Source organism: Pseudophryne corroboree, chromosome 5 (assembly GCF_028390025.1).
Source record: "Pseudophryne corroboree isolate aPseCor3 chromosome 5, aPseCor3.hap2, whole genome shotgun sequence".
In the NCBI taxonomy this organism is placed as follows: domain Eukaryota; kingdom Metazoa; phylum Chordata; class Amphibia; order Anura; family Myobatrachidae; genus Pseudophryne; species Pseudophryne corroboree.
Genome location: NC_086448.1, coordinates 346376545 through 346403066, shown reverse-complemented (window position 1 = coordinate 346403066; position 26522 = coordinate 346376545). Strand labels below are relative to the sequence as shown.

The following is a 26522-nucleotide window of genomic DNA, read 5'->3' as shown; positions in this document are numbered from 1 at the left end:
GATATACAACTAAAACATCTAAGTAAGAACTGGCTAGAACATTAAATTACTAAATTAGATGCATTAAATAAAGACAATATTACACTAGATAAAAAATATATGATAAGAGAGTGCTGCTTATCTTAAAAATGGAGGATCAATTGAGGTACACCCAACGCGTTTCGTCCATCAGACTTCATCAAGGGGCAAGGGACAACCGAGCTAACACTCTTATTTATAGCAGATGTAATTAGGACAAGTGATTGTGACATCACTTCCTGTAAAAGTTAGTGTGGCTGTTTTTTACCACAAACTTCCATGTACACACAAGTAGGAGTAGTATAATGAATACCAAGTTCAATTAATCTATTGCAAAGTTAAAACGAGATTTAGAAAGTCATTAAAAGTCCAAAACAAGTTCAGGGACGCTTCCGGCGTAATTTCCACCCCGCTTCCAGTGTCCGCATCCTCGTGGTGCGCATGCGCATTGCGCCACACTGCCGGCGAGCGGATCACTGTGGTTGTGCTCGTCTGCCACACTTCCGGTCGGGTCAAAGCGTCACTTCCTGTCTCAGCCGGGATCATCATTTAATAGGCTGGGGCGGACTGTCAGTCATCACGGCGGCCATCTTTATGAAGCCTCTTAGTTAGAGACACGTGATAGTATTGTTTATAGATGCGGTAGCCATTCATAAACATAAATAAATGAAAAATACATATGTTAGTGTGTTATTTTGGCATTTGAAAATATTAGTTACATACTAAATGCTAGCAAGACTTTTATTTAAAAAAAAAAAAAAGGAGACTGATAATGGTCTTAAATAAGAGAAGGAGCAGGGGGAGAGTTTTACCAAAGTATATATGTAATTACACATAAGGTAAATCGATATAAAGAGACTTTTTATATATACATATAAAGGGGGCTGGGCTATTTGCAGCATTACTATTGGCTGCCAATTTTATCAGCGTATAGTACAGATGATTGATATGGGAGTCCAATGTGCTATGAAGCACTCTGTGGATGTTATTCTTATTCTTCCTTGCAGCTTGGAGGGAGAGGATTAGTGAAGTGAAAAAAGTGTGAAGATATTAAAAAAGGATATCCATCCCTGATTAAATGCATTTGTGCCGAGATGTTAAGTTATATAGTTACAATATATAATTAAGTATAAGTAAGTGACTTAGTGCTAAATTGTAATAATATCAGTCATATACTAAGAATGAGTGATTGTGGAAGGTAGTGGTCATGTGTATGACTGGGAGAGTTGATTTACTTAAATCTAGATTCAATGTATGTGGATTTGAAATATATGTAAACACTAGTCTGTGCAATGATGGAATATCCGTGTATCAATATTCCATATAGTAGTACTGCTAAGAGCCCAACAAGGCCCACTTTAATACAGTACCCAATCTTCGCAAGTGGTTCCCCACTTTGTACTGGTTGGGCCCTACATTGCTTAGCTTCCAAGATCGGACGGGTTTGGGCGTACAACCAGTGTGGTATGACTGTACCTTGTGGCGAAATGACTCAATCACACAGTAGTCACATTTTTATTGGGAATATTGACAAACTTAAGAATATCAGAAATAGTGAGTGTGAAGTGATATATACATTAAGGTGCTAAGTGCCTACGAAAAAATTGGAGATTGTACAAAACCGGAACTGCTGGAACAAGGGTAGTTTTTTCATAGGAATGGGGCGATCTCGTATCCCTCGTTGAAACCCATGGGATGTGTGGTTTTCAGTTGAAAGATACAGAACATCTCTCTCTGGGCGAGTTTCTTAGCCAGATCTCCACCCCTATCGCCACTGGTCACGTGTTCAATTGCTTTAAAGGACATCTCTTCTGGGTTGTCCTTTCAAGCAATTCATATATAATATACTTAATTATATATTGTAACTATATAACTTAACATCTCGGCACAAATGCATTTAATCAGGGATGGATATCCTTTTTTAATATCTTCACACTTTTTTCACTTCACTAATCCTCTCCCTCCAAGCTGCAAGGGAGAATAAGAATAACATCCACAGAGTGCTTCATAGCACATTGGACTCCCATATCAATCATCTGTACTATACTCTGATAAAATTGGCAGCCAATAGTAATGCTGCAAATAGCCCAGCCCCCTTTATATGTATATATAAAAAGTCTCTTTATATCGATTTACCTTATGTGTAATTACATATATACTTTGGTAAAACTCTCCCCCTGCTCCTTCTCTTATTTAAGACCATTATCAGTCTCCGTGATGACTGACAGTCCGCCCCAGCCTATTAAATGATGATCCCGGCTGAGACAGGAAGTGACACTTTGACCCGACCGGAAGTGTGGCAGACGAGCACAACCACAGTGATCCGCTCGCCGGAAGTGTGGCGCAATGCGCATGCGCACCACGAGGATGCGGACACAGGAAGCGAGGCGGAAATGACGCCGGAAGCGTCCCTGAACTTGTTTTGGACTTTTCATGACTTTCTAAATCTCGTTTTAACTTTGCAATAGATTAATTGAACTTGGTATTCATTATACTACTCCTACTTGTGTGTACATGGAAGTTTGTGGTAAAGAACAGCCACACTAACTTTTACAGGAAGTGATGTCACAATCACTTGTCCTAATTACATCTGCTATAAATAAGAGTGTTAGCTCAGTTGTCCCTTGCCCCTTGATGAAGTCTGATGGACGAAACGCGTTGGATGTACCTCAATTGATCCTCCATTTTTAAGATAAGCAGCACTCTCTTATCATATATTTTGTATCTAGTGTAATATTGTCTTTATTTAATGCATCTAATTTAGTCATTTAATGTTCTAGCCAGTTCTTACTTAGATGTTTTAGTTGTATATCCTCCATTTTTTAGCCCACATTAGTTTTTAATTTGCTGTATAAATAAATATATTGTTTTATTGTTCATATGTATCCGGCAATTTCTTCATATCTATATATTTTTTATCAGACACTGTTGGTCGCTGGTACCCCTATCCCTCTTTCCATATTTTAATCTAAAGGCAATTTATCCCTGCCTAATACTTAGGGGTTAGCTGACACCTTATATTACAAAAGGAGTGTCTGATTTGTAGTGCTTACTACTGTAATTACTGTTTCTATTCACATACACCTGTGGCGCCATACTCCCACTACCCAAATTTATTAACTATTGTTTAAAAAATGCGAAGTTGCTCAATAACAAGTAAGGAACTACTTAGATAGACATAGAAAATGTTTTCCCGCTAATGTGAAGAGTATATTGGCAAAATCATTTTACAAATACTTAAAAATTTTTAAAAAACCCTAACAAAATTGTATGGTTGATGTAATGAGCTGATGTGAAATGACATTTTACTCACATCCAGTGATCAGAAAAAATTCTGTGCCCAGAAGGCTCTGTATTGTACAACCTGTTCATCCATATACAGTAAAATACAGCTTTGCAAACCAAACATCTGCTACATGAATCTTCTATCAAGCAATGTATGCATGTAAAACATCAAATAAAATAAAATGAAATATATTGACTGTAATAGGGTTATCAAATTGTTATCTGCCATCTGCATGCTCTCTCTAAAAAAATCCAATAAAGGATGATGTTCAGAGGTGTTTCTCCTTGAATAATTATTCTACTGTAATGAGTGAGCTGGTACTATAACATTTTAAATCAAATACTTCACAATTATGCAGCAGAGCAGATGACAGGGACATGAGAGGAGCCACCTGTCATTCTTGCCATTTTTCCCGGAAGCTCCTGGAGAGTCCAGAATTTGGGATGGCTCTCCTGGCTTCCCGACAAAGTGGGTCAGTTTCACAGTACGGCTTACTTCCCAACTGAAGTGGGTTGCCAGGAGGGTGGATGATGCTATTTGCATTGATTAGTGTCATCCTAGGTCCATCTCCCACTGTAAAATACCGCAAATCAAGGTTTTGAACAATGGGGGCATGTAGCCTGGCCCCCAATCAAAAATGTAGCAAATTGCAGCTTTAAATAGTGTGGCTACAATTACGAGCATGCCAGTTATACTAGGGATAGCCATCAACCATCAATGGTTAACAACCAAAGTCAGATTGTTCTGTCATCGATGGTATAGATGACCTAGCTTCGCCCTCCGATGCAAACTCACAAAGCCCCACCCATACCTCTGATTGGTCCTGTGAGTAATAGAGCAGGGATGAGCATTAGTGGGTGAAAGTATCAATGGTTTCCCTGTTGACGGTTCATACCATTGAGGTTAACCACCAATGATACCACAGATGAAGACAATTGATGGTTAACTTACCAATAGCCATCCCTAAGCCATACACTCATCCATCTGCCACTGGACTATGCCAGATGAGGACTTTTAAAAGTCAGTATTTTGCTCCATATATTGCACAATTAAGGGTTAATTTTAGAGAAAAAAACGTGCCTCCCCCCCCCCCCCCCCAAAGAAAAACAAGTACAGGCAGTGTGTTCAGTAAATATAGGAGAGAAAATGACATGGTAGTACCACATATTTCAGTGAACCAGCACCAAGCTTTTGAGACGGTCCCGGTGCCGTAAATACAGGGGGAAAAAGTGTAGGGGTAACCAATAATTCAGTAATTCCGAATGGCCTTTAGTAAATAAGCAACTTTGCGGCTTTAATCAGTGAAATACTCAAAATGCCAAAAAAACGATACTTAGTAAATTCCCTACCGGTCGTCTTCTTCGCATTGTGTCTTACCGAGCTGTTACTCTCAGTTAAGTGACACCACGATGTTTCATACATACACTGAAGAGAGCAACGTCGACATTGGAGATGTGGCCAGAGTCAGCGTGTCAACATAGGTAAGTATGTGTGTCGGCATGTATGTAATAAAGTTATACTTTCACGGTGTCTGTGTCCTGTTTTTATTTGGGTATTTTTTTTGCAGTAGAACTACAGGTACCAGCGGGCCCGTTTCCCCCCCGCATGCTGGTACTTGTGGTTCTCCAAGTACCGGCTTGCGGTGGAGGCTTGCTGGGACTTGTAGTTCTTCTGCAAAAAACAATATTCTTTCATTTTCAACAAGGCTATCAGCTAGAGATGAGCGGGTTCGGTTCCTCGGAATCCGAACCCGCCCGAACTTCAGGTTTTTTTACACGGGGCCGAGCGACTCGGATCTTCCCGCCTTGCTCGGTTAACCCGAGCGCGCCCGAACATCATCATCCCGCTGTCGGATTCTCGCGAGGCTCATATTCTATCGCGAGACTCGGATTCTATATAAGGAGCCGCGCGTCGCCACCATTTTCACACGTGCATTGAGATTGATAGGGAGAGGACGTGGCTGGCGTCCTCTCCGTTTAGACTAGAGTACTAGAGAGAGACACAAATTTTGGGGAGCATATTATTAGGAGGAGTACTACTTGCTGCTGATAGTGTGACCAGTGACCACCAGTTTAATTAATCCGTTCTCTGCCTGAAAAAAAAACGATACACAGTGTGACACAGTCACATACCATATCTGTGCTCAGCCCAGTGTGCTGCATCATATGTAATACTGTATATCATTATCTGACTGTGCTGAGTGCTCACTGCTCACACAGCTTAATTGTGGGGGAGAAGTACATATTTTAAGTACAGTGCACACTTTTGCTGCCAGAGTGCCACTGCCAGTGTGACTGACCAGTGACCACTGACCACCAGTATTGTGATTGTCTGCTGACCACCAGTATATTGTGATTGTCTGCCTGAAAAAGTTAAACACTCGTCGTGTGGTGTTTTTATAAACGCATTCTGCAGACAGTGTCCAGCAGGTCCGTCATTACATAATATATACCTGTCCGGCTGCAGTACTAGTGTGATATATATATATTTTAATTTTATCTCATTATCATCCAGTCTATATTAGCAGCAGACACAGTACGGTAGTCCACGGCTGTAGCTACCTCTGTGTCGGCAGTCGCTCGTCCATCCATAATTGTATACCACCTACCCGTGGTTTTTTTTTTTTCTATCTTCTTGATACTAGTAGCTTACTTTAGGAGTCTGCAGTGCTGAGTCTGACAGACAGTGTCCAGCAGGTCCGTCATTACATAATATATACCTGTCCGGCTGCAGTACTAGTGTGATATATATATATATTTTAATTTTATCTCATTATCATCCAGTCTATATTAGCAGCAGACACAGTACGGTAGTCCACGGCTGTAGCTACCTCTGTGTCGGCAGTCGCTCGTCCATCCATAATTGTATACCACCTACCCGTGTTTTTTTTTTTTTCTATCTTCTTGATACTAGTAGCTTACTTTAGGAGTCTGCAGTGCTGACAGACAGTGTCCAGCAGGTCCGTCATTACATAATATATACCTGTCCGGCTGCAGTACTAGTGTGATATATATATATATATTTTAATTTTATCTCATTATCATCCAGTCTATATTAGCAGCAGACACAGTACGGTAGTCCACGGCTGTAGCTACCTCTGTGTCGGCAGTCGCTCGTCCATCCATAATTGTATACCACCTACCCGTGGGTTTTTTTTTTCTATCTTCTTGATACTAGTAGCTTACTTTAGGAGTCTGCAGTGCTGAGTCTGACAGACAGTGTCCAGCAGGTCCGTCATTACATAATATATACCTGTCCGGCTGCAGTACTAGTGTGATATATATATATTTTAATTTTATCTCATTATCATCCAGTCTATATTAGCAGCAGACACAGTACGGTAGTCCACGGCTGTAGCTACCTCTGTGTCGGCAGTTGCTCGTCCATCCATAATTGTATACCACCTACCCGTGGTTTTTTTTTCTTCTATCTTCTTGATACTAGTAGCTTACTTTAGGAGTCTGCAGTGCTGACAGACAGTGTCCAGCAGGTCCGTCATTACATAATATATACCTGTCCGGCTGCAGTACTAGTGTGATATATATATATATATTAATTTTATCTCATTATCATCCAGTCTATATTAGCAGCAGACACAGTACGGTAGTCCACGGCTGTAGCTACCTCTGTGTCGGCAGTCGCTCGTCCATCCATAATTGTATACCACCTACCCGTGGGTTTTTTTTTCTATCTTCTTGATACTAGTAGCTTACTTTAGGAGTCTGCAGTGCTGAGTCTGACAGACAGTGTCCAGCAGGTCCGTCATTACATAATATATACCTGTTCGGCTGCAGTACTAGTGTGATATATATATATTTTAATTTTATCTCATTATCATCCAGTCTATATTAGCAGCAGACACAGTATGGTAGTCCACGGCTGTAGCTACCTCTGTGTCGGCAGTCGCTCGTCCATCCATAATTGTAAACCACCTACCCGTGGTTTTTTTTTTTCTATCTTCTTGATACTAGTAGCTTACTTTAGGAGTCTGCAGTGCTGACAGACAGTGTCCAGTAGGTCCGTCATTACATAATATATACCTGTCCGGCTGCAGTACTAGTGTGATATATATATATATTTTAATTTTATCTCATTATCATCCAGTCTATATTAGCAGCAGACACAGTACGGTAGTCCACGGCTGTAGCTACCTCTGTGTCGGCAGTCGCTCGTCCATCCATAATTGTATACCACCTACCCGTGTTTTTTTTTTTCTATCTTCTTGATACTAGTAGCTTACTTTAGGAGTCTGCAGTGCTGAGTCTGACAGACAGTGTCAAGCAGGTCCGTCATTACATAATATATACCTGTCCGGCTGCAGTACTAGTGTGATATATATATATATTTTAATTTTATCTCATTATCATCCAGTCTATATTAGCAGCAGACACAGTACGGTAGTCCACGGCTGTAGCTACCTCTGTGTCGGCAGTCGCTCGTCCATCCATAATTGTATACCACCTACCCGTGGTTTTTTTTTTCTATCTTCTTGATACTAGTAGCTTACTTTAGGAGTCTGCAGTGCTGACAGACAGTGTCCAGCAGGTCCGTCATTACATAATATATACCTGTCCGGCTGCAGTACTAGTGTGATATATATATATATTTTAATTTTATCTCATTATCATCCAGTCTATATTAGCAGCAGACACAGTACGGTAGTCCACGGCTGTAGCTACCTCTGTGTCGGCAGTTGCTCGTCCATCCATAATTGTATACCACCTACCCGTGTTTTTTTTTTTTCTATCTTCTTGATACTAGTAGCTTACTTTAGGAGTCTGCAGTGCTGAGTCTGACAGACAGTGTCCAGCAGGTCCGTCATTACATAATATATACCTGTCCGGCTGCAGTACTAGTGTGATATATATATATATTTTAATTTTATCTCATTATCATCCAGTCTATATTAGCAGCAGACACAGTACGGTAGTCCACGGCTGTATCTACCTCTGTGTCGGCAGTCGCTCGTCATCCATAAGTATACTAGTATCCATCCATCTCCATTGTTTACCTGAGGTGCCTTTTAGTTGTGCCTATTAAAATATGGAGAACAAAAATGTTGAGGTTCCAAAAATAGGGAAAGATCAAGATCGACTTCCACCTCGTGCTGAAGCTGCTGCCACTAGTCATGGCTGAGACGATGAAATGCCAGCAACGTTGTCTGCCAAGGCCGATGCCCAATGTCATAGTACAGAGCATGTAAAATCCAAAACACCAAATATCAGTAAAAAAAGGACTCAAAAATCTAAAATAAAATTGTCGGAGGAGAAGCGTAAACTTGCCAATATGCCATTTACCACACGGAGTGGCAAGGAACGGCTGAGGCCCTGGCCTATGTTCATGGCTAGTGGTTCAGCTTCACATGAGGATGGAAGCACTCAGCCTCTCGCTAGAAAAATGAAAAGACTCAAGCTGGCAAAAGCACAGCAAAGAACTGTGCGTTCTTCGAAATCCCAAATCCACAAGGAGAGTCCAATTGTGTCGGTTGCGATGCCTGACCTTCCCAACACTGGACGTGAAGAGCATGCGCCTTCCACCATTTGCACGCCCCCTGCAAGTGCTGGAAGGAGCACCCGCAGTCCAGTTCCTGATAGTCAGATTGAAGATGTCAGTGTTGAAGTACACCAGGATGAGGAGGATATGGGTGTTGCTGGCGCTGGGGAGGAAATTGACAAGGAGGATTCTGATGGTGAGGTGGTTTGTTTAAGTCAGGCACCCGGGGAGACACCTGTTGTCCGTGGGAGGAATATGGCCATTGACATGCCTGGTGAAAATACCAAAAAAATCAGCTCTTCGGTGTGGAAGTATTTCAACAGAAATGCGGACAACATTTGTCAAGCCGTGTGTTGCCTTTGTCAAGCTGTAATAAGTAGGGGTAAGGACATTAACCACCTCGGAACATCCTCCCTTATACGTCACCTGCAGCGCATTCATAATAAGTCAGTGACAAGTTCAAAAACTTTGGGCGACAGCGGAAGCAGTCCACTGACCAGTAAATCCCTTCCTCTTGTAACAAAGCTCACGCAAACCACCCCACCAACTCCCTCAGTGTCAATTTCCTCCTTCCCCAGGAATGCCAATAGTCCTGCAGGCCATGTCACTGGCAATTCTGACGAGTCCTCTCCTGCCTGGGATTCCTCAGATGCATCCTTGCGTGTAACGCCTACTGCTGCTGGCGCTGCTGTTGTTGCTGCTGGGAGTCGATGGTCATCCCAGAGGGGAAGTCGTAAGCCCACTTTTACTACTTCTACCAAGCAATTGACTGTCCAACAGTCCTTTGCGAGGAAGATGAAATATCACAGCAGTCATCCTGTTGCAAAGCGGATAACTGAGGCCTTGACAACTATGTTGGTGTTAGACGTGCGTCCGGTATCCGCCGTTAGTTCACAGGGAACTAGACAATTTCTTGAGGTAGTGTGCCCCCGTTACCAAATACCATCTAGGTTCCACTTCTCTAGGCAGGCGATACCGAGAATGTACACGGACGTCAGAAAAAGACTCACCAGTGTCCTAAAAAATGCAGTTGTACCCAATGTCCACTTAACCACGGACATGTGGACAAGTGGAGCAGGGCAGGGTCAGGACTATATGACTGTGACAGCCCACTGGGTAGATGTATGGACTCCCGCCGCAAGAACAGCAGCGGCGGCACCAGTAGCAGCATCTCGCAAACGCCAACTCTTTCCTAGGCAAGCTACGCTTTGTATCACCGGTTTCCAGAATACGCACACAGCTGAAAACCTCTTACGGCAACTGAGGAAGATCATCGCGGAATGGCTTACCCCAATTGGACTCTCCTGTGGATTTGTGGCATCGGACAACGCCAGCAATATTGTGTGTGCATTAAATATGGGCAAATTCCAGCACGTCCCATGTTTTGCACATACCTTGAATTTGGTGGTGCAGAATTATTTAAAAAACGAGAGGGGCGTGCAAGAGATGCTGTCGGTGGCCAGAAGAATTGCGGGACACTTTCGGCGTACAGGCACCACGTACAGAAGACTGGAGCACCACCAAAAACGCCTGAACCTGCCCTGCCATCATCTGAAGCAAGAAGTGGTAACGAGGTGGAATTCAACCCTATATATGCTTCAGAGGTTGGAGGAGCAGCAAAAGGCCATTCAAGCCTATACAATTGAGCACGATATAGGAGGTGGAATGCACCTGTCTCAAGCGCAGTGGAGAATGATTTCAACGTTGTGCAAGGTTCTGCTGCCCTTTGAACTTGCCACACGTGAAGTCAGTTCAGACACTGCCAGCCTGAGTCAGGTCATTCCCCTCATCAGGCTTTTGCAGAAGAAGCTGGAGACATTGAAGGAGGAGCTAACACAGAGCGATTCCGCTAGGCATGTGGGACTTGTGGATGGAGCCCTTAATTCGCTTAACAAGGATTCACGGGTGGTCAATCTGTTGAAATCAGAGCACTACATTTTGGCCACCGTGCTCGATCCTAGATTTAAAACCTACCTTGGATCTCTCTTTCCGGCACACACAAGTCTGCTGGGGTTCAAAGAACTGCTGGTGAGAAAATTGTCAAGTCAAGCGGAACGCGACCTGTCAACATCTCCTCCTTCACATTCTCCCGCAACTGGGGGTGCGAGGAAAAGGCTCAGAATTCCGAGCCCACCCGCTGGCGGTGATGCAGGGCAGTCTGGAGCGACTGCTGATGCTGACATCTGGTCCGGACTGAAGGACCTGCCAACGATTACGGACATGTCGTCTACTGGCACTGCATATGATTCTCTCCCCATTGAAAGAATGGTGGAGGATTATATGAGTGACCGCATCCAAGTAGGCACGTCAGACAGTCCGTACTTATACTGGCAGGAAAAAGAGGCAATTTGGAGGCCCTTGCACAAACTGGCTTTATTCTACCTAAGTTGCCCTCCCACAAGTGTGTACTCCGAAAGAGTGTTTAGTGCCGCCGCTCACCTTGTCAGCAATCGGCGTACGAGGTTACTTCCAGAAAATGTGGAGAAGATGATGTTCATTAAAATGAATTATAATCAATTCCTCCGTGGAGACATTGACAAGCAGCAATTGCCTCCACAAAGTACACAGGGAGCTGAGATGGTGGATTCCAGTGGGGACGAATTGATAATCTGTGAGGAGGGGGATGTACACGGTGATATATCGGAGGATGATGATGAGGTGGACATCTTGCCTCTGTAGAGCCAGTTTGTGCAAGGAGAGATTAATTGCTTCTTTTTTGGTGGGGGTCCAAACCAACCCGTCATTTCAGTCACAGTCGTGTGGCAGACCCTGTCACTGAAATGATGGGTTGGTTAAAGTGTGCATGTCCTGTTTATACAACATAAGGGTGGGTGGGAGGGCCCAAGGACAATTCCATCTTGCACCTCTTTTTTCTTTAATTTTTCTTTGTGTCATGTGCTGTTTGGGGAGTATTTTTTTGAAGGGCCATCCTGCGTGACACTGCAGTGCCACTCCTAGATGGGCCAGGTGTTTGTGTCGGCCACTAGGGTCGCTTATCTTACTCACACAGCTACCTCATTGCGCCTCTTTTTTTCTTTGCGTCATGTGCTGTTTGGGGAGTGTTTTTTGGAAGGGCCATCCTGCGTGACACTGCAGTGCCACTCCTAGATGGGCCAGGTGTTTGTGTCGGCCACTAGGGTCGCTTAGCTTACTCATACAGCTACCTCATTGCGCCTCTTTTTTTCTTTGCGTCATGTGCTGTTTGGGGAGTGTTTTTTGGAAGGGCCATCCTGCGTGACACTGCAGTGCCACTCCTAGATGGGCCAGGTGTTTGTGTCGGCCACTAGGGTCGCTTAGCTTAGTCATCCAGCGACCTCTGTGCAAATTTTAGGACTAAAAATAATATTGTGAGGTGTGAGGTGTTCAGAATAGACTGAAAATGAGTGGAAATTATGGTTTTTGAGGTTAATAATACTTTGGGATCAAAATGACCCCCAAATTCTATGATTTAAGCTGTTTTTTAGTGTTTTTTGAAAAAAACACCCGAATCCAAAACACACCCGAATCCGACAAAAAAAATTCGGTGAGGTTTTGCCAAAACGCGGTCAAACCCAAAACACGGCCGCGGAACCGAACCCAAAACCAAAACACAAAACCCGAAAAATTTCAAGTGCACATCTCTACTATCAGCCCCCCATCCGCAGCCCATGGATGGGGGGGACAGCCTCGGGCTTCACCCCTGGTCCTTGGGTGGCTGGGGGGGAACCCTTGATTGAAGAGGTCCCCACTCCTCCAGGGTACCCCAGCCAGGGGTGACTGGTTGGGTATTTAATGCCATGGCCGCAGGGAGCTGTATGAAAGTGTCCCCCGGCTGTGTCATTATCTGTCCAGCTAGTGGAGCCCGGTGCTGGTACAAAAAATACGGGGGACCCCTACTCTTTTTGGTGCAGAGCCCGGTGCTGGTTGTTAAAATACGGGGGATCCCCTGTCATTTTTCCCCCCGTATTTTGGCAACCAGGACTGGCTCAAAGAGCCCGAGGCTGGTTATGCTTAGGAGGGGGGACCCCACGCAAATTTTTTTCGGGGTTTTTACCGTTTTTTAAGCATTTTTAAAAATCGAATCAAAATCCGTCAAATCGGCCGTTTTTCGACAGCGGGACTGTCGAATTCGTTTTTTATTGAATATGTCGAATTCCGGCACCCACCTGCCGGAATTCGATGGTCGAATTGTGTCGAATTTAAAAACGGGCAAAAAAGTGCCGCAATTCGCCCGGAATTGCATATACCCCTATATCTCTGTCTGGCAGTTAATACACAGTCTTGTTTTATTACTGTATTTTATCTGCAAAGTGCAACAGAAAATGCTGGCGCTGTTGGGTACATCAATACAAAAATCCCACTCCCTGGTCACAACTCAGGCCGTATTTGAGACCACTGTCCTAAACACTGTTCCCTTACTGCTGTGTTCCCCACAGCAGTAAGGGAACACCAGTATTCTGTTTAGGCACAGCTTTTCAACATTTTATGTACATTCATTAAAGTGCCATTACTTCAAAATTATGGGTGGTCTTCAGTTTGCCGGCTGTCGGGACCCTGGTACACAGTATACCGGTGCCGGAATCCCAACAGCCGGCATACCGACACCTTTTCTCCCTCTTGGGGGTCCATGACCCGACTGGAGGGAGAATAGATAGCATGGTGTGCGTAGCGCGCCACCGTGCCCGCAAGGGGCTCATTTGCGCTCGCCCAGCTGTCGGTATGCCGGCGGTCGGGATTCTGGCACCGGTATGCTGGTCGCCGGGAACACGGCCGCCAGCATACCCTACTACACCCCAAAATTATTGCACTTAACAGTCGCAAAATAAAAATACATTTTCTGTTGATTTTTTTTTTTTTGCTGTTTCCTACTGTACTTTAAAAAAAAAAAAAAGCTGCAACCCACCAAACAGTACTATCTATAAGAGCATGCACAGACGCTGTTATAACAAACATGACAATATAAAATATCGGAAATGATCATATAGCTGAAAGCAGAGGCGTAGCTAGGGTTTTTGGAGCCTAGGGCAAGATGGAAAATGGCGCCCCCCAAAAAAACCAAAAACAAAAAAACAAACAGCAAAAGAAGCATGTGTGCGCGCCGAAAAAATGGGCGTGGCCACACCCCGGAAGGGGTGTGACCATGCAAAAGAAGGGTTGTGGCCACTGAAAATGGCCTACAGTGCCAGTTACATTGCCCCACAGTGCCAGATACAATGCCCCACAGTGCCAGATACATGCCCCACAGTGCCAGATACATGCCCCACCTTTGCCAGATACATGCCCCACAGTGCCAGATATATTGCCCCACAGTGCCAGTTACATTGCCCCACAGTGCCAGTTACATTGCCAGATACATTGCCCCACAGGGCCAGTTACATTGCCCCACAGTGCCAGTTACATTGCCCCACAGTGCCAGATACATGCCCCACTGTGCCAGATACATTGCCCCACAGTGCCAGATACATCACACAGTGCCAGATACATGCCCCACAGTGCCAGTTACATTGCCCACAGTGCCAGATACATTGCCCCACTGTGCCAGATACATGCCCCACTGTGCCAGATACATGCCCAACTGTGCCAGACACATGCCCCACTGTGCCAGATACATTGCCCCACAGTGCCAAATACATGCCCCACTGTGCCAGATACATTGCCCCACAGTGCCAGATACATGCCCCACAGTGCCAGTTACATTGCCCCACTTTGCCAGATACATTGCCCCACTGTGCCAGATACATTGCCCCACTGTGCCAGATACATGCCCCACTGTGCCAGATACATGCCCCACTGTGCCCCACAGTGCCAGATACAAGCCCCACTGTGCGCCCCCCCCCCCCCCACCCCCCGGTCACTCACCGCCTGTTGTGTCTGTGAGGGGAGGAGAGCGCAGCGCCTCTCCTTCCCCTCACTGCTCCCGGTCTCCGGCGGCTGTGTGGCGCCGGTTTGCCAGCCAATCAGAGCTCGCGGACCGGCAGCCAATCAGGAGCCGGTCCGCAAGCTCTGAGTGGCTAACGCCGGAGACCGGACACATGCAGCGCTGCTGGCTGCGCTGCTAGTGCTCTGGCGGCGGAGAGGGGAGGGAGAGACGCTGCACTCTCCTCCCCTAACAATTCGGTGTGATGGGGGCGAGTGGGGCATGATGCCCTGGCCGTCGCCGGCGCCCCCCTCTCCTGGGCCTGCCAAGGCACCCAGGGCACGTGTCCCACTCGCCCTACCCTTGTTACGCCTCTGGCTGAAAGTCAAATATCCATAAACTACAAACACTTATAACCAAGGTTAGATAGATAGATAGATAGATAGATAGATAGATAGATAGATAGATAGATAGATAGATAGATAGATAGATAGATAGATCTTTATGTGCGGAAGTTTATACCATAAAGCTATCCCTCTATGCTCCTCCACAAAAGAGAAAACAATACAGTCAGAGATGACAGTGACTGGTACACCTATTAGTCATCATGAAATATACATGTTCTTATGATTCAGAATCAGCTTTCACTCTATAAATAAATCATCATTTGAATGTAATAATGGATGAATCCTTTTATCTGCCAGAAATACTAAAAGAAAGGAATCTTCACCATTATGTAGAGGTCTGGGAATATAATATAGCATAAAAAGTGCTATATATGAATGGACTTAAATCTTAACTTACTGTAGTTAAAATATTTGGTCCTTACAAAACTACTGTGAGATAATTAGGGGTCCAGTTATTAAACTGCAACCAGCCAACTCGCTGGAGAAATTGTCAGTTTTCTATGGAGAATCAATATCATAGGACTTGATTCAATTTATTAAAGGGAATGAGATTTCTCCAGCTTTAGCCGACTTACCGGCACGTCAGGCAATTTATAAGCAGCGAAAAGATTTGCATATCAGGATGCTGCTGGTTGTTTCTGTCAATGAGGACCAGCACAGCCAGAAAGGCCGGGTAAGATAGCTGTGTGCATGCAAGGGCATAAAGAGCAGACATTAAGATAAATTTAAATCACAAAGAAATTGAGAGATTTGTGGGAAAACTCCATGAAGCCCTAACTGCATGAGCGTTATTTATCCAGCTATAAAGTCCCATGTTTACTCATTTGTGAATAAAAAGGTAACTTAGCACAGCGTAGAAATCATTGATTCCTAATCCTGAAATGATTGGTCAGTGTGCATAGGCTATTTAAAAAAGCCATAATCTTATATAATAAAAGGCTAACGCTGCTCCGCACCTCTATGGGGGAGAATTTAAGTGTGACCACTTGATGGCAGCAGACGGAGCAAATCAGGTGTAGCTCCATTCAGGTGCACCCAAGCGCCGGTGCTGACATTAGTGCTATGTTGTTCAGTCATTTTGAAGGGCTGGTAGCCAGTAGAATGATAAAGGCAAAAATGCATGTATTTGATCCAATGCACTAACATACTCCAATTGTAGTCCATGCTAAAAAAAGAGGATTTTGGTCACTTACCGTTGAATCCGTATCTCTGAAGCAGGCTGGGGAACACTGGACCATGTGATTGTAGGTTCGGACTGGAGAGGGCACCTAAAGTAACTTTAATGTTAAAAAGTAAGCTCCTCCCCCCATTGCGACCCGAGAATTCCAGTAAGTCTTTAAAAGAGTCCAGAAAGGAGTAGCAGTATCCTAGTGAAGCTGCTGTAACAATCAAACAAACCAAAAGGGAAAAGAACCAAACCTTGCAAGACTGAGCGTGAGGGGGAAACGCAGTGTATCCCAGACTGCTTCAGAGAAAAGGATTCAACTGTATGCGACCAAAAATCCTCTTTTCTCTTTCAGCAAGTCTTGAAAACACTGGACCATAGGACGTTGAACAGCCGCCCCCAGGAGAAGGAATGCCCAGTCTGCCTGACCGGAGAACTGTATGCCTAAAGTGAGTGCCGCCAGAGAAAAAACCTGAAAACATACAGACCAAGGACAAGGTAGCTACATTACAGGCTTTTTCCAGTTAAAGCCCTGTGTTGCACAGCCCAGGTGGTCACCATCACCCTAGCGGAATGCACCGCCACCCGGTCTGGTGTCGGTCACCCCACACTAGAAAAGACTAGAGTGATGACCGAGCAGAGTACACGTGCAAAGGCCTAGCAGCCGGCCAACTGCGTTTATGTGCACTGTAAAGAACAAGCAGAGAATTAGTGGTGAACAGAAGAAGTCTCATCCAAGTAAAGACGCAGATCCAGATTATTTTGGTCTAGAGAAATTGCCAAAGGAGGAAAACCCAGAAAGGCAATTACATGGCTGAAGCGGAAGGCTGAAACAAGTTTTGGCTGGAATGTAGTAACCGCACTATCATCACGGAAGACGAGAAAGGGCAACTTAGAAGACAAAACCTGTAACTTGTAAACACACAGAGTTGAGGCAATAGCCATAAGGAAGACCAAGTTTCAGAGAATGAAGTCAAGATGTAAAGGCTCAAATAGAATTTGACTAAATAATAGAACACTTAAGTTCATTTTCTGTGCACTGTGGGAGCTGCAACCTGTGAGTGTGCACACAGTGTGTCATCACACACACCAATTAATCAACCCTAAACACAATTATTTCGGGCACATTCACTTGTAGCGCTCACTATAATAAGGAAGAAATGTCACCATAGGCGGTAGAAATCAGATTCAGCTTTATTGGCCAGGTATACTTGCGTATACTAGGGAATTTGTCTTCGGTTTGCTATACAACAGCCAAGTAGGTAACAGATAAGCAGGTGGGGACAAGCAAAATCATATAGATAGGTATACCGTAGGGACACAAGTTAGTTACATCTACGTCTAGTCAGGAGTTCAGCAGGCGGATCGCTTGGGGAAAGAAACTTTTGAGGCTTCTGGTGGATCTGGCGGTGACGGCCCTGTAATGCCTGCCTGAAGGAAGCAAGTTAAACATGCTGTGGCCGGGGTGTAGCTGGTCCTTTACTATCTACGTTGCCAGCTTTTTAGCTCTGGACAGGTACAGGACCTGGACTGAGGGAAGGTTGGCTTTGATGATCTTCTCTGCAGTTCTGACCAACATTTGGAGCCTGCATCTGTCCCTCGCACTGGTGGAGCCGTTCCATACCAGCATCAAGGAGCACAGTACCGACTCCACAATCGTGGAATAGAAGAGGAGCAGAAGCTTCTGTGGGATGTTGAACTTCCTTAGTTGACTGAGGAAGAACAACCTCTGCTACACTTTCCTGACAGTGGCGTCAGCATTGGACCCCCATTTAAGGTCCCGGGAGATTGTGGTCCCTAGGAACTTGAAGGAGTCCACTAGCTATACCACACTGTCAGCAATAATTAGCGGAGGTGCACTAGCTGACTTCTTCTGGAAGTCCACTATCATCTCGACAGTTTTGAGGGGGTTGAGCTCAAGGATGTTTTGGCTGCACCACTGGGCCAACCGGTCTACTTCCTGTCTATAGGCCGATTCGTCCCCATCCTTGATGAGGCTGATGACGGTGGTGTCGTCGGTGAATTTGATGATCTTTACTGATTGCGCCTCTGAGGTGCAATCATTTGTGTACAGGGAGCAGAGCAGGGGTAAGAGGACACAGCCCTGAGGGCCCCCTGTACTAATGGACCGTTCTTGAGAGGTAAATTCCCCCGCTTTTACCACCTGTGTCCTATCTGTCAGGAAGTCTACTATCCAGGAACAGTTAGCTTCTGGGACCCCTAGGCAAAGTAATTTGGGGTGGAGGATGCTGGGGATTTTTGTATTGAAGGCTGAGATGAAATCAACAAACAGGACCCTCACATAGGTACCGGGAATGTCTAGGTGCTGTAGAATGTAGTGCAGGCCCAGGTTGACTGCATCCTTGACACACTGATTCAATCGATAGGCAAACTGTAGGGTGTCTAGTTGGGGGCCAGTCACAGTTTTCAGGTGATTCAAAACCAGACGCTCGAACGTTTTTATGACCACAGACGTCAGTGCTATCGGCCTGTAGGCGTTCAGGTTCGTGATAGAGGATTTCTTGGGTACTTGGACGATAGTGGACCTTTTGAGGCAGGAGGGGACTTTCTGTAGCTCCAGCAATTTGTTGAAGATCTTGGTGAATATGGGGGCGAGCTGACCTGCACATGCTTTCAGGGCAGATGGTGACACTCCATCAGAACCCGGAGCTTTCCTGGGTTTGGCCCTTTTGAACAGTGCCTCCACCTCTTCTTGAGTGACTTGCAGTGCTTGGAGTTGGTCGTCTGTGTTTGGGGCATCGTAGAGGCGATTGTTTGGGTCACAGGGGACTTCTTTTATGAACCTGCAATAAAAGTGGTTCAGATAGTCTGCTAGGTCTTGGTGCATGGTGGTGGACTTCAATGTTTTCTTGTAGTTGGTTATGGATTGCATTCCTTTCCATACAGATACGGGATCATTGGTGGAGAGATCGTTTGTCAGCTTGTCCAAGAACCACTTTTTGCTAGCCTGATTTCTTTAATCAGAGAGTTCCTAGTTCGGTTATATAGTGCTCTGTCACCGCTGCTATAGGCCTCCTCTTTGGCCCAACGAAGTTGCCTGAGCTGGGCGTTGAACCAGGGCTTGTTGTTGTTGTAAATGCAGCAAGTCTTTTTAGGTACACACATATCCTCACAGTAGCTTATGTAGGATGTGACAGTGTCTGTCAGGTCGGTTGCCGAGGCTTTGAAGACCCCCCATTCCGTGCAGTCGAAGCAGGCCAATGTCCATATTCAAAAAGTACTCCCTCCTATAAACTGGAAAACCTTTAGTATTGGTGACTCTTATTTTAGACTTTGCTAGTCTTGATGGGATGTCCCACATTGTACAATTCCCACAATTATGTAATACAAAAAAATAGAGAAATACATATAGTGTAATAGAGTCTGGTTAAAAGTTATTTTTCTTCAACCACAGTGATAGATCCTAACTGGTGTTTCCATCACCCTCTATTTCTATTCCAATAATACTGCATACCATACTCACACCAATGCGGAGTGGATTCCTCTCATAAAGGTATCTTCTACTGAAATCTACACTCAGTTCCCCCAAAGGTGTCAATATCCTCTGTTGGACCACCCCATGGTGCACACAAATGACAACGAATATTGGGCGTATCCAACTTACTGCTACAAATGCTGTGCTGTTCATATAAAGGTATCTTTATACCAGTGTGCATACACAATGACAAATATTGGGTGTACCCAACTTACTGCTACAAATGCTGTGTTGTTCACATAAAAGTATCTTTGCACCGACACTCCTCCTTTTCCCTCTCACAATCCTCAGACCAGGATTCAAATATATTGAGAAAAAAGAGGGGACGTCTAAATCCAAGCTCATTCTAAAACTTCATATTTATTACATAAAAAGAGGCCTTTAATAAGGGACATTAAAAATACAATAATTTGACTAACCAACACACCCTTTAACAAGGTTTGGACTTTCAGAAGCAAAGCCAAACGCCGCTGAAAATAAATTGACAGAATCAGAACCTGTATCCTTACAGAATGAAGCTGTAAACTAGCCTCCAAATCCCCCTGAAGGAAGGCCAAGACACAAGAGAAACGAAACTTGGAGCTATGTACCAGTGGCAGTTGCCACGAATAGGATGCACAATGAACAAGGACACATTTATATTTACTGTTCTGCTTTTGATCCTCAACCCTTATAGGTAATATTTAGATATAAAGCTAAAAGACTGCAGATGGGGTATACTAAAGATAAAATGCGGTAAAAAAACGTTTTCTGTTTTTTTTTGTTTTTTTTTTACTGCATTTCCATATGTACAAATCCAGAGATGCCAGCATTTATAGAAGCCTATGGGCTTCTATAGGTGCATCTGGCCGTCTCCTCCCTTCAGCATCTGGTCGTCTCCTCCCTTCTCTGCCCAAAATCTGACTGTCTCACCACTCTCTGCCCAGCATCTGACTGTCACCCATCTCTCTTTCTGCCCAGCTGCAGCATAACTGCCCTCTCTCTGCCAATGGAACTACCCCAGTCGGCAGTGCGCACGATTTGTGTCATTTAGCCTTGCCCTCTCCACTATGACCAGAATTTCCCTGTACTATCTCCCCACCCTGCCCACTACAATAGGAAGCAGGTGGCAGGAGATCAGCCTTCTCTTGCGGGGGTGCGTTTAACTACACAACAAAGTGTGAGTGTATTGCAACTTTCGCAACTGAGGGTAGGCAAGTATGGTACAACCTGCTAACAAATACTTGCTGACATTCTCCTCACCCTAGCAATTTTTCCAGTGGCTTCTCTGTTCTACTCACATCCCCAGCTGAAATCCATAGGGGGTTTGTGTGTAAGCACGTTAGTAAAATTTAGAGTAAAGTACTGTAGATGGTAGTGCAGCTTTAATTCTAAAAAGCTATTTGTTTCCATTCATTTTACAAACTCACATAATTTAATACAATACCAATATTTAACAATCTTATCCCTATTGCAATTCAACTTAATATTTGGAGAAAACACTTTCATATAAACTTCTACAAATTCTTATGTTAGAGATCTTCAACTGTATTGGGAAATAGCAGGATCCATTTAGCTTATCTCATCTAAATTTAATTCTCCCTGGATACCTAAAGACACAAGTGTAGACAATAATGTTTTCCTTTGGCTAAATATAACCTTCCCAAGATACCAAAGGATAATCTAACTTGCCTGCCCTATATATTTGTGTTTGTAGATACCTTAGGAAGTGACATATTAGCATTGGCTTCCTTCCAGAAATATATCCTTCCAGAGATAATGTAAAGCCTTCAGGAGTTTCAATAAGTGGCTATGTCAGCATGTGTAAAGTAAGATAAATCCTACCAAGGAAATGCAATCTAATTATAGGTCAATATACATGATGTTGATATTGTTGTACAGATATGGCACTTGTTTGAGCACATGTCAATTGTCAGCTTCTTTTTTTTTCTTTGCTAACAAGAACCTTAAAAAAAACAAAGTTGGAATAAAATATATCATAATAAATTTTTTCGGTATTAAGGCAAAGTGTTTAGTTCTGGATTAGAGTTGTACAACATATTTCACTGGAACGGAACTACAGTAAATAATTACAGCTTCCCCAATCTGTGTAAGTAGTAGAGAACGGAACATCAATGGTAGTAAATGGTATTATCATACTCCTTCTAGAGATATAAAATAATGAAGGCAGATTTGTGACAATGGGAATTTATTACTATCCTTCATAGACACGAGCCTTGGTTTAATAATGATTCTGTTTTTAAATAATTATTTAATCATTTGCATTATACTTGTTTATAATATCAGTTGCTCTATACCTGGTTCTGTGTTGATGTGGCATCTGGTATACAGCTCATAGACTACTAATAAAATATGTAACATGATTAGAACACTAGTTTCTAATGATTACTGTATATTGACAAAATCAACTAACTTATGGTTTCATCCTATTCACTTTTGCTACATTCATTTACATGTATTCAAAAAGAAAATCTTCAAACATTCATTTGTTATCATCCAATAAAGCTCTGATTACTGAATCTGTGTTTATACAAATATATGCTGCCACGTATGAACAGAACATTTGTTTTCTTGGTTCCATCCTAAAATCATTCTACGTAACCAATGCACCAAACAACCATGACTGTGTCTTTAAGTTAGTAGGCGAGGTCAACACAATGTAATTTCATTCTAATTACTGTGTTTATTCCACTTTGCTAATTTGTTCAAAGTGAGCATGCTATTTTTACATTCACTTGGAAAACGTGTAGTAATTATGTAAACGTTAAAGTCGGTAATCCTGGAAGTTACAGTAATGAAAATACAAAAAAATCGGGAAAAAAGTCTTTTTCGGAATTTAGAACTCAAAAAAAATCAGTTGAGTGAAGATATATTATCTATTATCCAATACAATCCAAAAAACTTATACTACTGAAAAAGGTCTCAACATACTAGACTATGCTTTTATGAGAACAATATTGGAGTCTCATCTGCTATCTAAGCCTGGGATATCAATAAAATGGCAAGATGACAAAAAAAACGATATGCGAACAGCGATGGAGAGTAACTTATAAACCATCTAATATGTAAAACATCAAATTAAAAAAATGTAAAGGAAATGGGTTGGAAAGTGGTGAGAGGGATCACTAGGTGCTCAGTAGGTGCAGTAAGAGAATGAGCCTGTATTTTTAATTGAAAAATTATTCATAGTAAAATAAACACATTAATTGCCAAAGTAAATATGCAATTCATATTTTAATGCATCTTTTCTGTTATGTGGAAATTTGTTTACTAGCACATATAAAGGGACAAATCTATTAGGGACCTGGCTGCAGTGTGCTGCTCTGTCACATTGCAGGCAGTAGCATGCTAGCTGCTCCTCAAACCCAGGTAGCCGAGTAATTTTTTTAGCCCAGCAGTTACAAAATTGCCAAAAACACCATTCATTTACTTTTTTATTCAATTGTGACCCATCACAGCAGAGCCGGCCATAGGCATAGGCAAACTAGGCAATTGCCTAGGGTATTTGATATGCCTAGGGGCATCATCAGCTTCCGCTGATTAAAATGATATGCGGCATGCCGATATTCTGTGTGTAGCATTTCATATGCAGATACAGCCACAGTCTCACACAGTATATAGGCATTCTGCATATCAGTTTAATCAGCAGAAGCTGCTTGTGCATCCTAGCCACATAGCAATGCAAATAAGATGCATTTTCATTTAAAAAAAGGTGCCCGACATTAGCATTGATGCAAGATCTGTGAGGACACATCTGTATCCAAGCAGAGGCAGAGGTCACAGTGTTAGTGAAAGTGTGAGTGCTGTGTGCATGTGAGTGGGTTGGTTGTGCAGTAGTGTTCGGAATATGTGTAAGGAGCATTATGTGTGTCATGACAAAATGCATTAATAATGTGCAACATATGTGGAAAGGGCCACTATGTGTGTCATTATGTGTATAAGGGCATTAATAATGTGCGGCATATGTGTAACAGGGTACTACTGTATGTGTGTCATTATGTGTATAGGGGCACTAATAATGTGCAGCAAATGTGTAGGGGGCACTATGTGTGTCATTATGTGTATAAGGGCATTAATAATGCAAGAAGATGCCCCTTTTTGGGCTGTGCGTCAAATGTGCGAACTGTTCCTATTTAAAATATAGGGGGTACAAGGACTGCTATGGGTGAGGGGTGATGGTGCTGGGAAAGAGGTGCAAGGTCAGAGGCAGAACCAGCGGTGGTGCTAGGGGGCACCAGCCAAAATCTTGCCTAGGGCATCATATTGGTTAGGGCCGGCTCTGCATCACAGTTGAGATGTGCAGGTATTGAGTTTATTGCAACTTTTAAGAGGGAATTGTTTTGGATATGTATTTTGGGGTAAATTTACACTTTTGCATCAAAACCATTGCAAAACTTGTTTAAAAGCCACATCGCTGTCCTGATTTTTTTATTATAACAACCATACAAACCACCAGATTTGCCAAGTGTATCCACTGCCAAACCAGCTCAAAAACAAAGTAAAGATTGTTTAAAGAGCTGTGGGGGAATGGTATCGAAATCCCGGCAGTCACCATCCCGAAAGTTAGAATGTCAATAGGGGCACCCTGACGATCGAAATCCAGATGATCACAGTGAGTATTTTAGCCCTATCCCTTACCGCCCCCTCCTGCAGCCTAACCTTAACCACCCCACCCCCATAGACTAATCCTAACCCTTCCCCTAGTACCTAACCCTAAATCTAACTACTTACCTTCAGAATCCATCGGGATTCAGACCATTGGCATCCCAACATTTACAATCCAAACGACCCAGTGAGTATTTTAGTCTTAACCCTAATCGTCCCCTCCCGCAGTCTAACCCTAACCCCCCACATAGATTAACCCTAACCTTTCCCCTTGTGCTTAAACCTAAAATTAGCCTTAACTCTTCCTTTGGGATCTGTCAGGATTCTGACCATCAGGATATTGCTGTTGGTATTCTGACTGTCGGAATCCTGACTGCAAGGATCTTCACCGCATCACACTGTGGGTATCCAGAAGTGATCTTTAATATTATTTACAAATTACAAAGACAGCATTTGGTCCCCCATCAAAATAGCAACCAGCACTAGTGCGATCAACCAGTTAAAGAAAAGGTGCCACTTACTTGACTGCATTTATAATGCTTTACTGACCTAAGTGCAGGTACAAGTTCTTCAGGTTACCTCAAATACTATGGTCCAAATACCGTACATACTGGAAGGTCAGTTGTTTTCTACCAAAAATGATCCATAGAATGTATGTTTGTACAGTATGTACAACTGGGCAGCATGGATGGTGTAATGGTTAGCATTACTGCCTTACAGCACTGAGGTCATGAGTTTGATTCCCACCATGTCCCTAACGGTGTGAAGTTTGTACATTCTCCTTGTGCTTGCGTGGGTTTTTGCTCCAGTTTCCCCCCACAATCCCAAAATATGCTGGAAGGTTAACTGGCTGGTAGGTTAGTTGGCTCCCAACAAAATTTACCCTAGCGGGAATGTGTGTGTGTGTGTGTGTGTGTGTGTGTGTGTGTGTGTGTGTGTACCTGTATAAAATATAGAAGGGACTTGCTGTTAGGCCACTCACAAACCTTATCCCTAGATGGTGTCATTAATGGATCATGCCTACTTGCGCCACTTTATTGTATATGTGGTGCACTAAGAGCAAAGCTAACTAAGGACACATCTTTTCTTGTCTAATTGTCATCAAAACACACTTCAAGTAAAGTCCACTCTCTGGGCCATGGGCACCTACTTTAGTTTATATGCACCTACTTTTGTAAGTGTTTGGATTCCCCTATAAAAAACTGCAAAAAGAACACTTCTAAAGTATCAGCATAACGTCGCTTTCTGTTCACCCCATTTATATTGTAAAAAACTGCTCACTTTATATTCCTTTAGGGTTGAAATGATAAAATGTTGTTATTTGTGTGTGCTTGAATGCTTCTATTGTATTGCTTGAAGTGCACTTGGAAAGGCCCCACAATTCTCAAACTGTCCTTGGAGAGATCCTACATTGAAGACTACCAAAGGATAAATAATTGGAATTAATGACAAACTTTTCTACAGTAAATGTATTTTCCATTAGCCCTCACTGAACGAATGTAAGTAATGGAATATCCTACTGCAGCAGCATTCTCAGGTACTGTAATTCATCAGTGTTCACAGAGCTGCCTCTTCCCATTAGTGGAGCCACAGGAACTACACACTGAGTCAGGTTTTCTCATGGCCCTCCAGTTCTGTTGAATACATATCTGCAAATGTTATATATCATCACCTTAAAATGGTCCTGAGATGGGTATGAGCCAAAGGACTAATAGAAATCTGTAATCTTCGTAACGTCAGTTTATTACTGGTCCGTGTGGTCACACTGCACTTTAAAACTTCAGGGCATGATCAGTTGCCCAGAAACCCCCCTCCTCTTGGCAAGTGGCTCAAATTATGACAACAATTGCAATGGATGGTATAAAATATGATTACTAGAGCTGCTTCCACATCATGCAGTTTAAGAGACAGAGCAGAGTTGCTGCACATGCCCAGTGGTAGCAGATTCTTCTACCAAGTTTGCTGTGTGTATGGTTCTGACTCCTCCATCAGTGCACCAGACCAGGGAGTAGATACCAGGAAGAAGAGACAGGAGCCATACCATGAGGTGGGAGAATGTGTGCATAGAAAGTGCAGTACTAGTTCTATTATGTTTGTGTATTTATTTATAATAGTATTTTTAACCTTTTCTTGACCACTTATTTATATTATTTAAATATGTTTGATACAGCCTATACTATAGACCAGTGGTTCCTAAATGTTTTAGAATCATGGCA

General features: G+C 43.4%; 1 protein-coding gene and 1 pseudogene across 1 annotated transcript in view; both read right to left on the bottom strand.

Annotated features, from left to right (window-relative positions):
* STAC (SH3 and cysteine rich domain) overlaps positions 1-26522 on the bottom strand; it is a 475170-nt gene that overhangs the window by 229153 nt on the left and 219495 nt on the right. The window lies entirely within an intron of this gene.
* On the bottom strand, positions 1377-1496 carry LOC134930282 (5S ribosomal RNA; annotated as a pseudogene).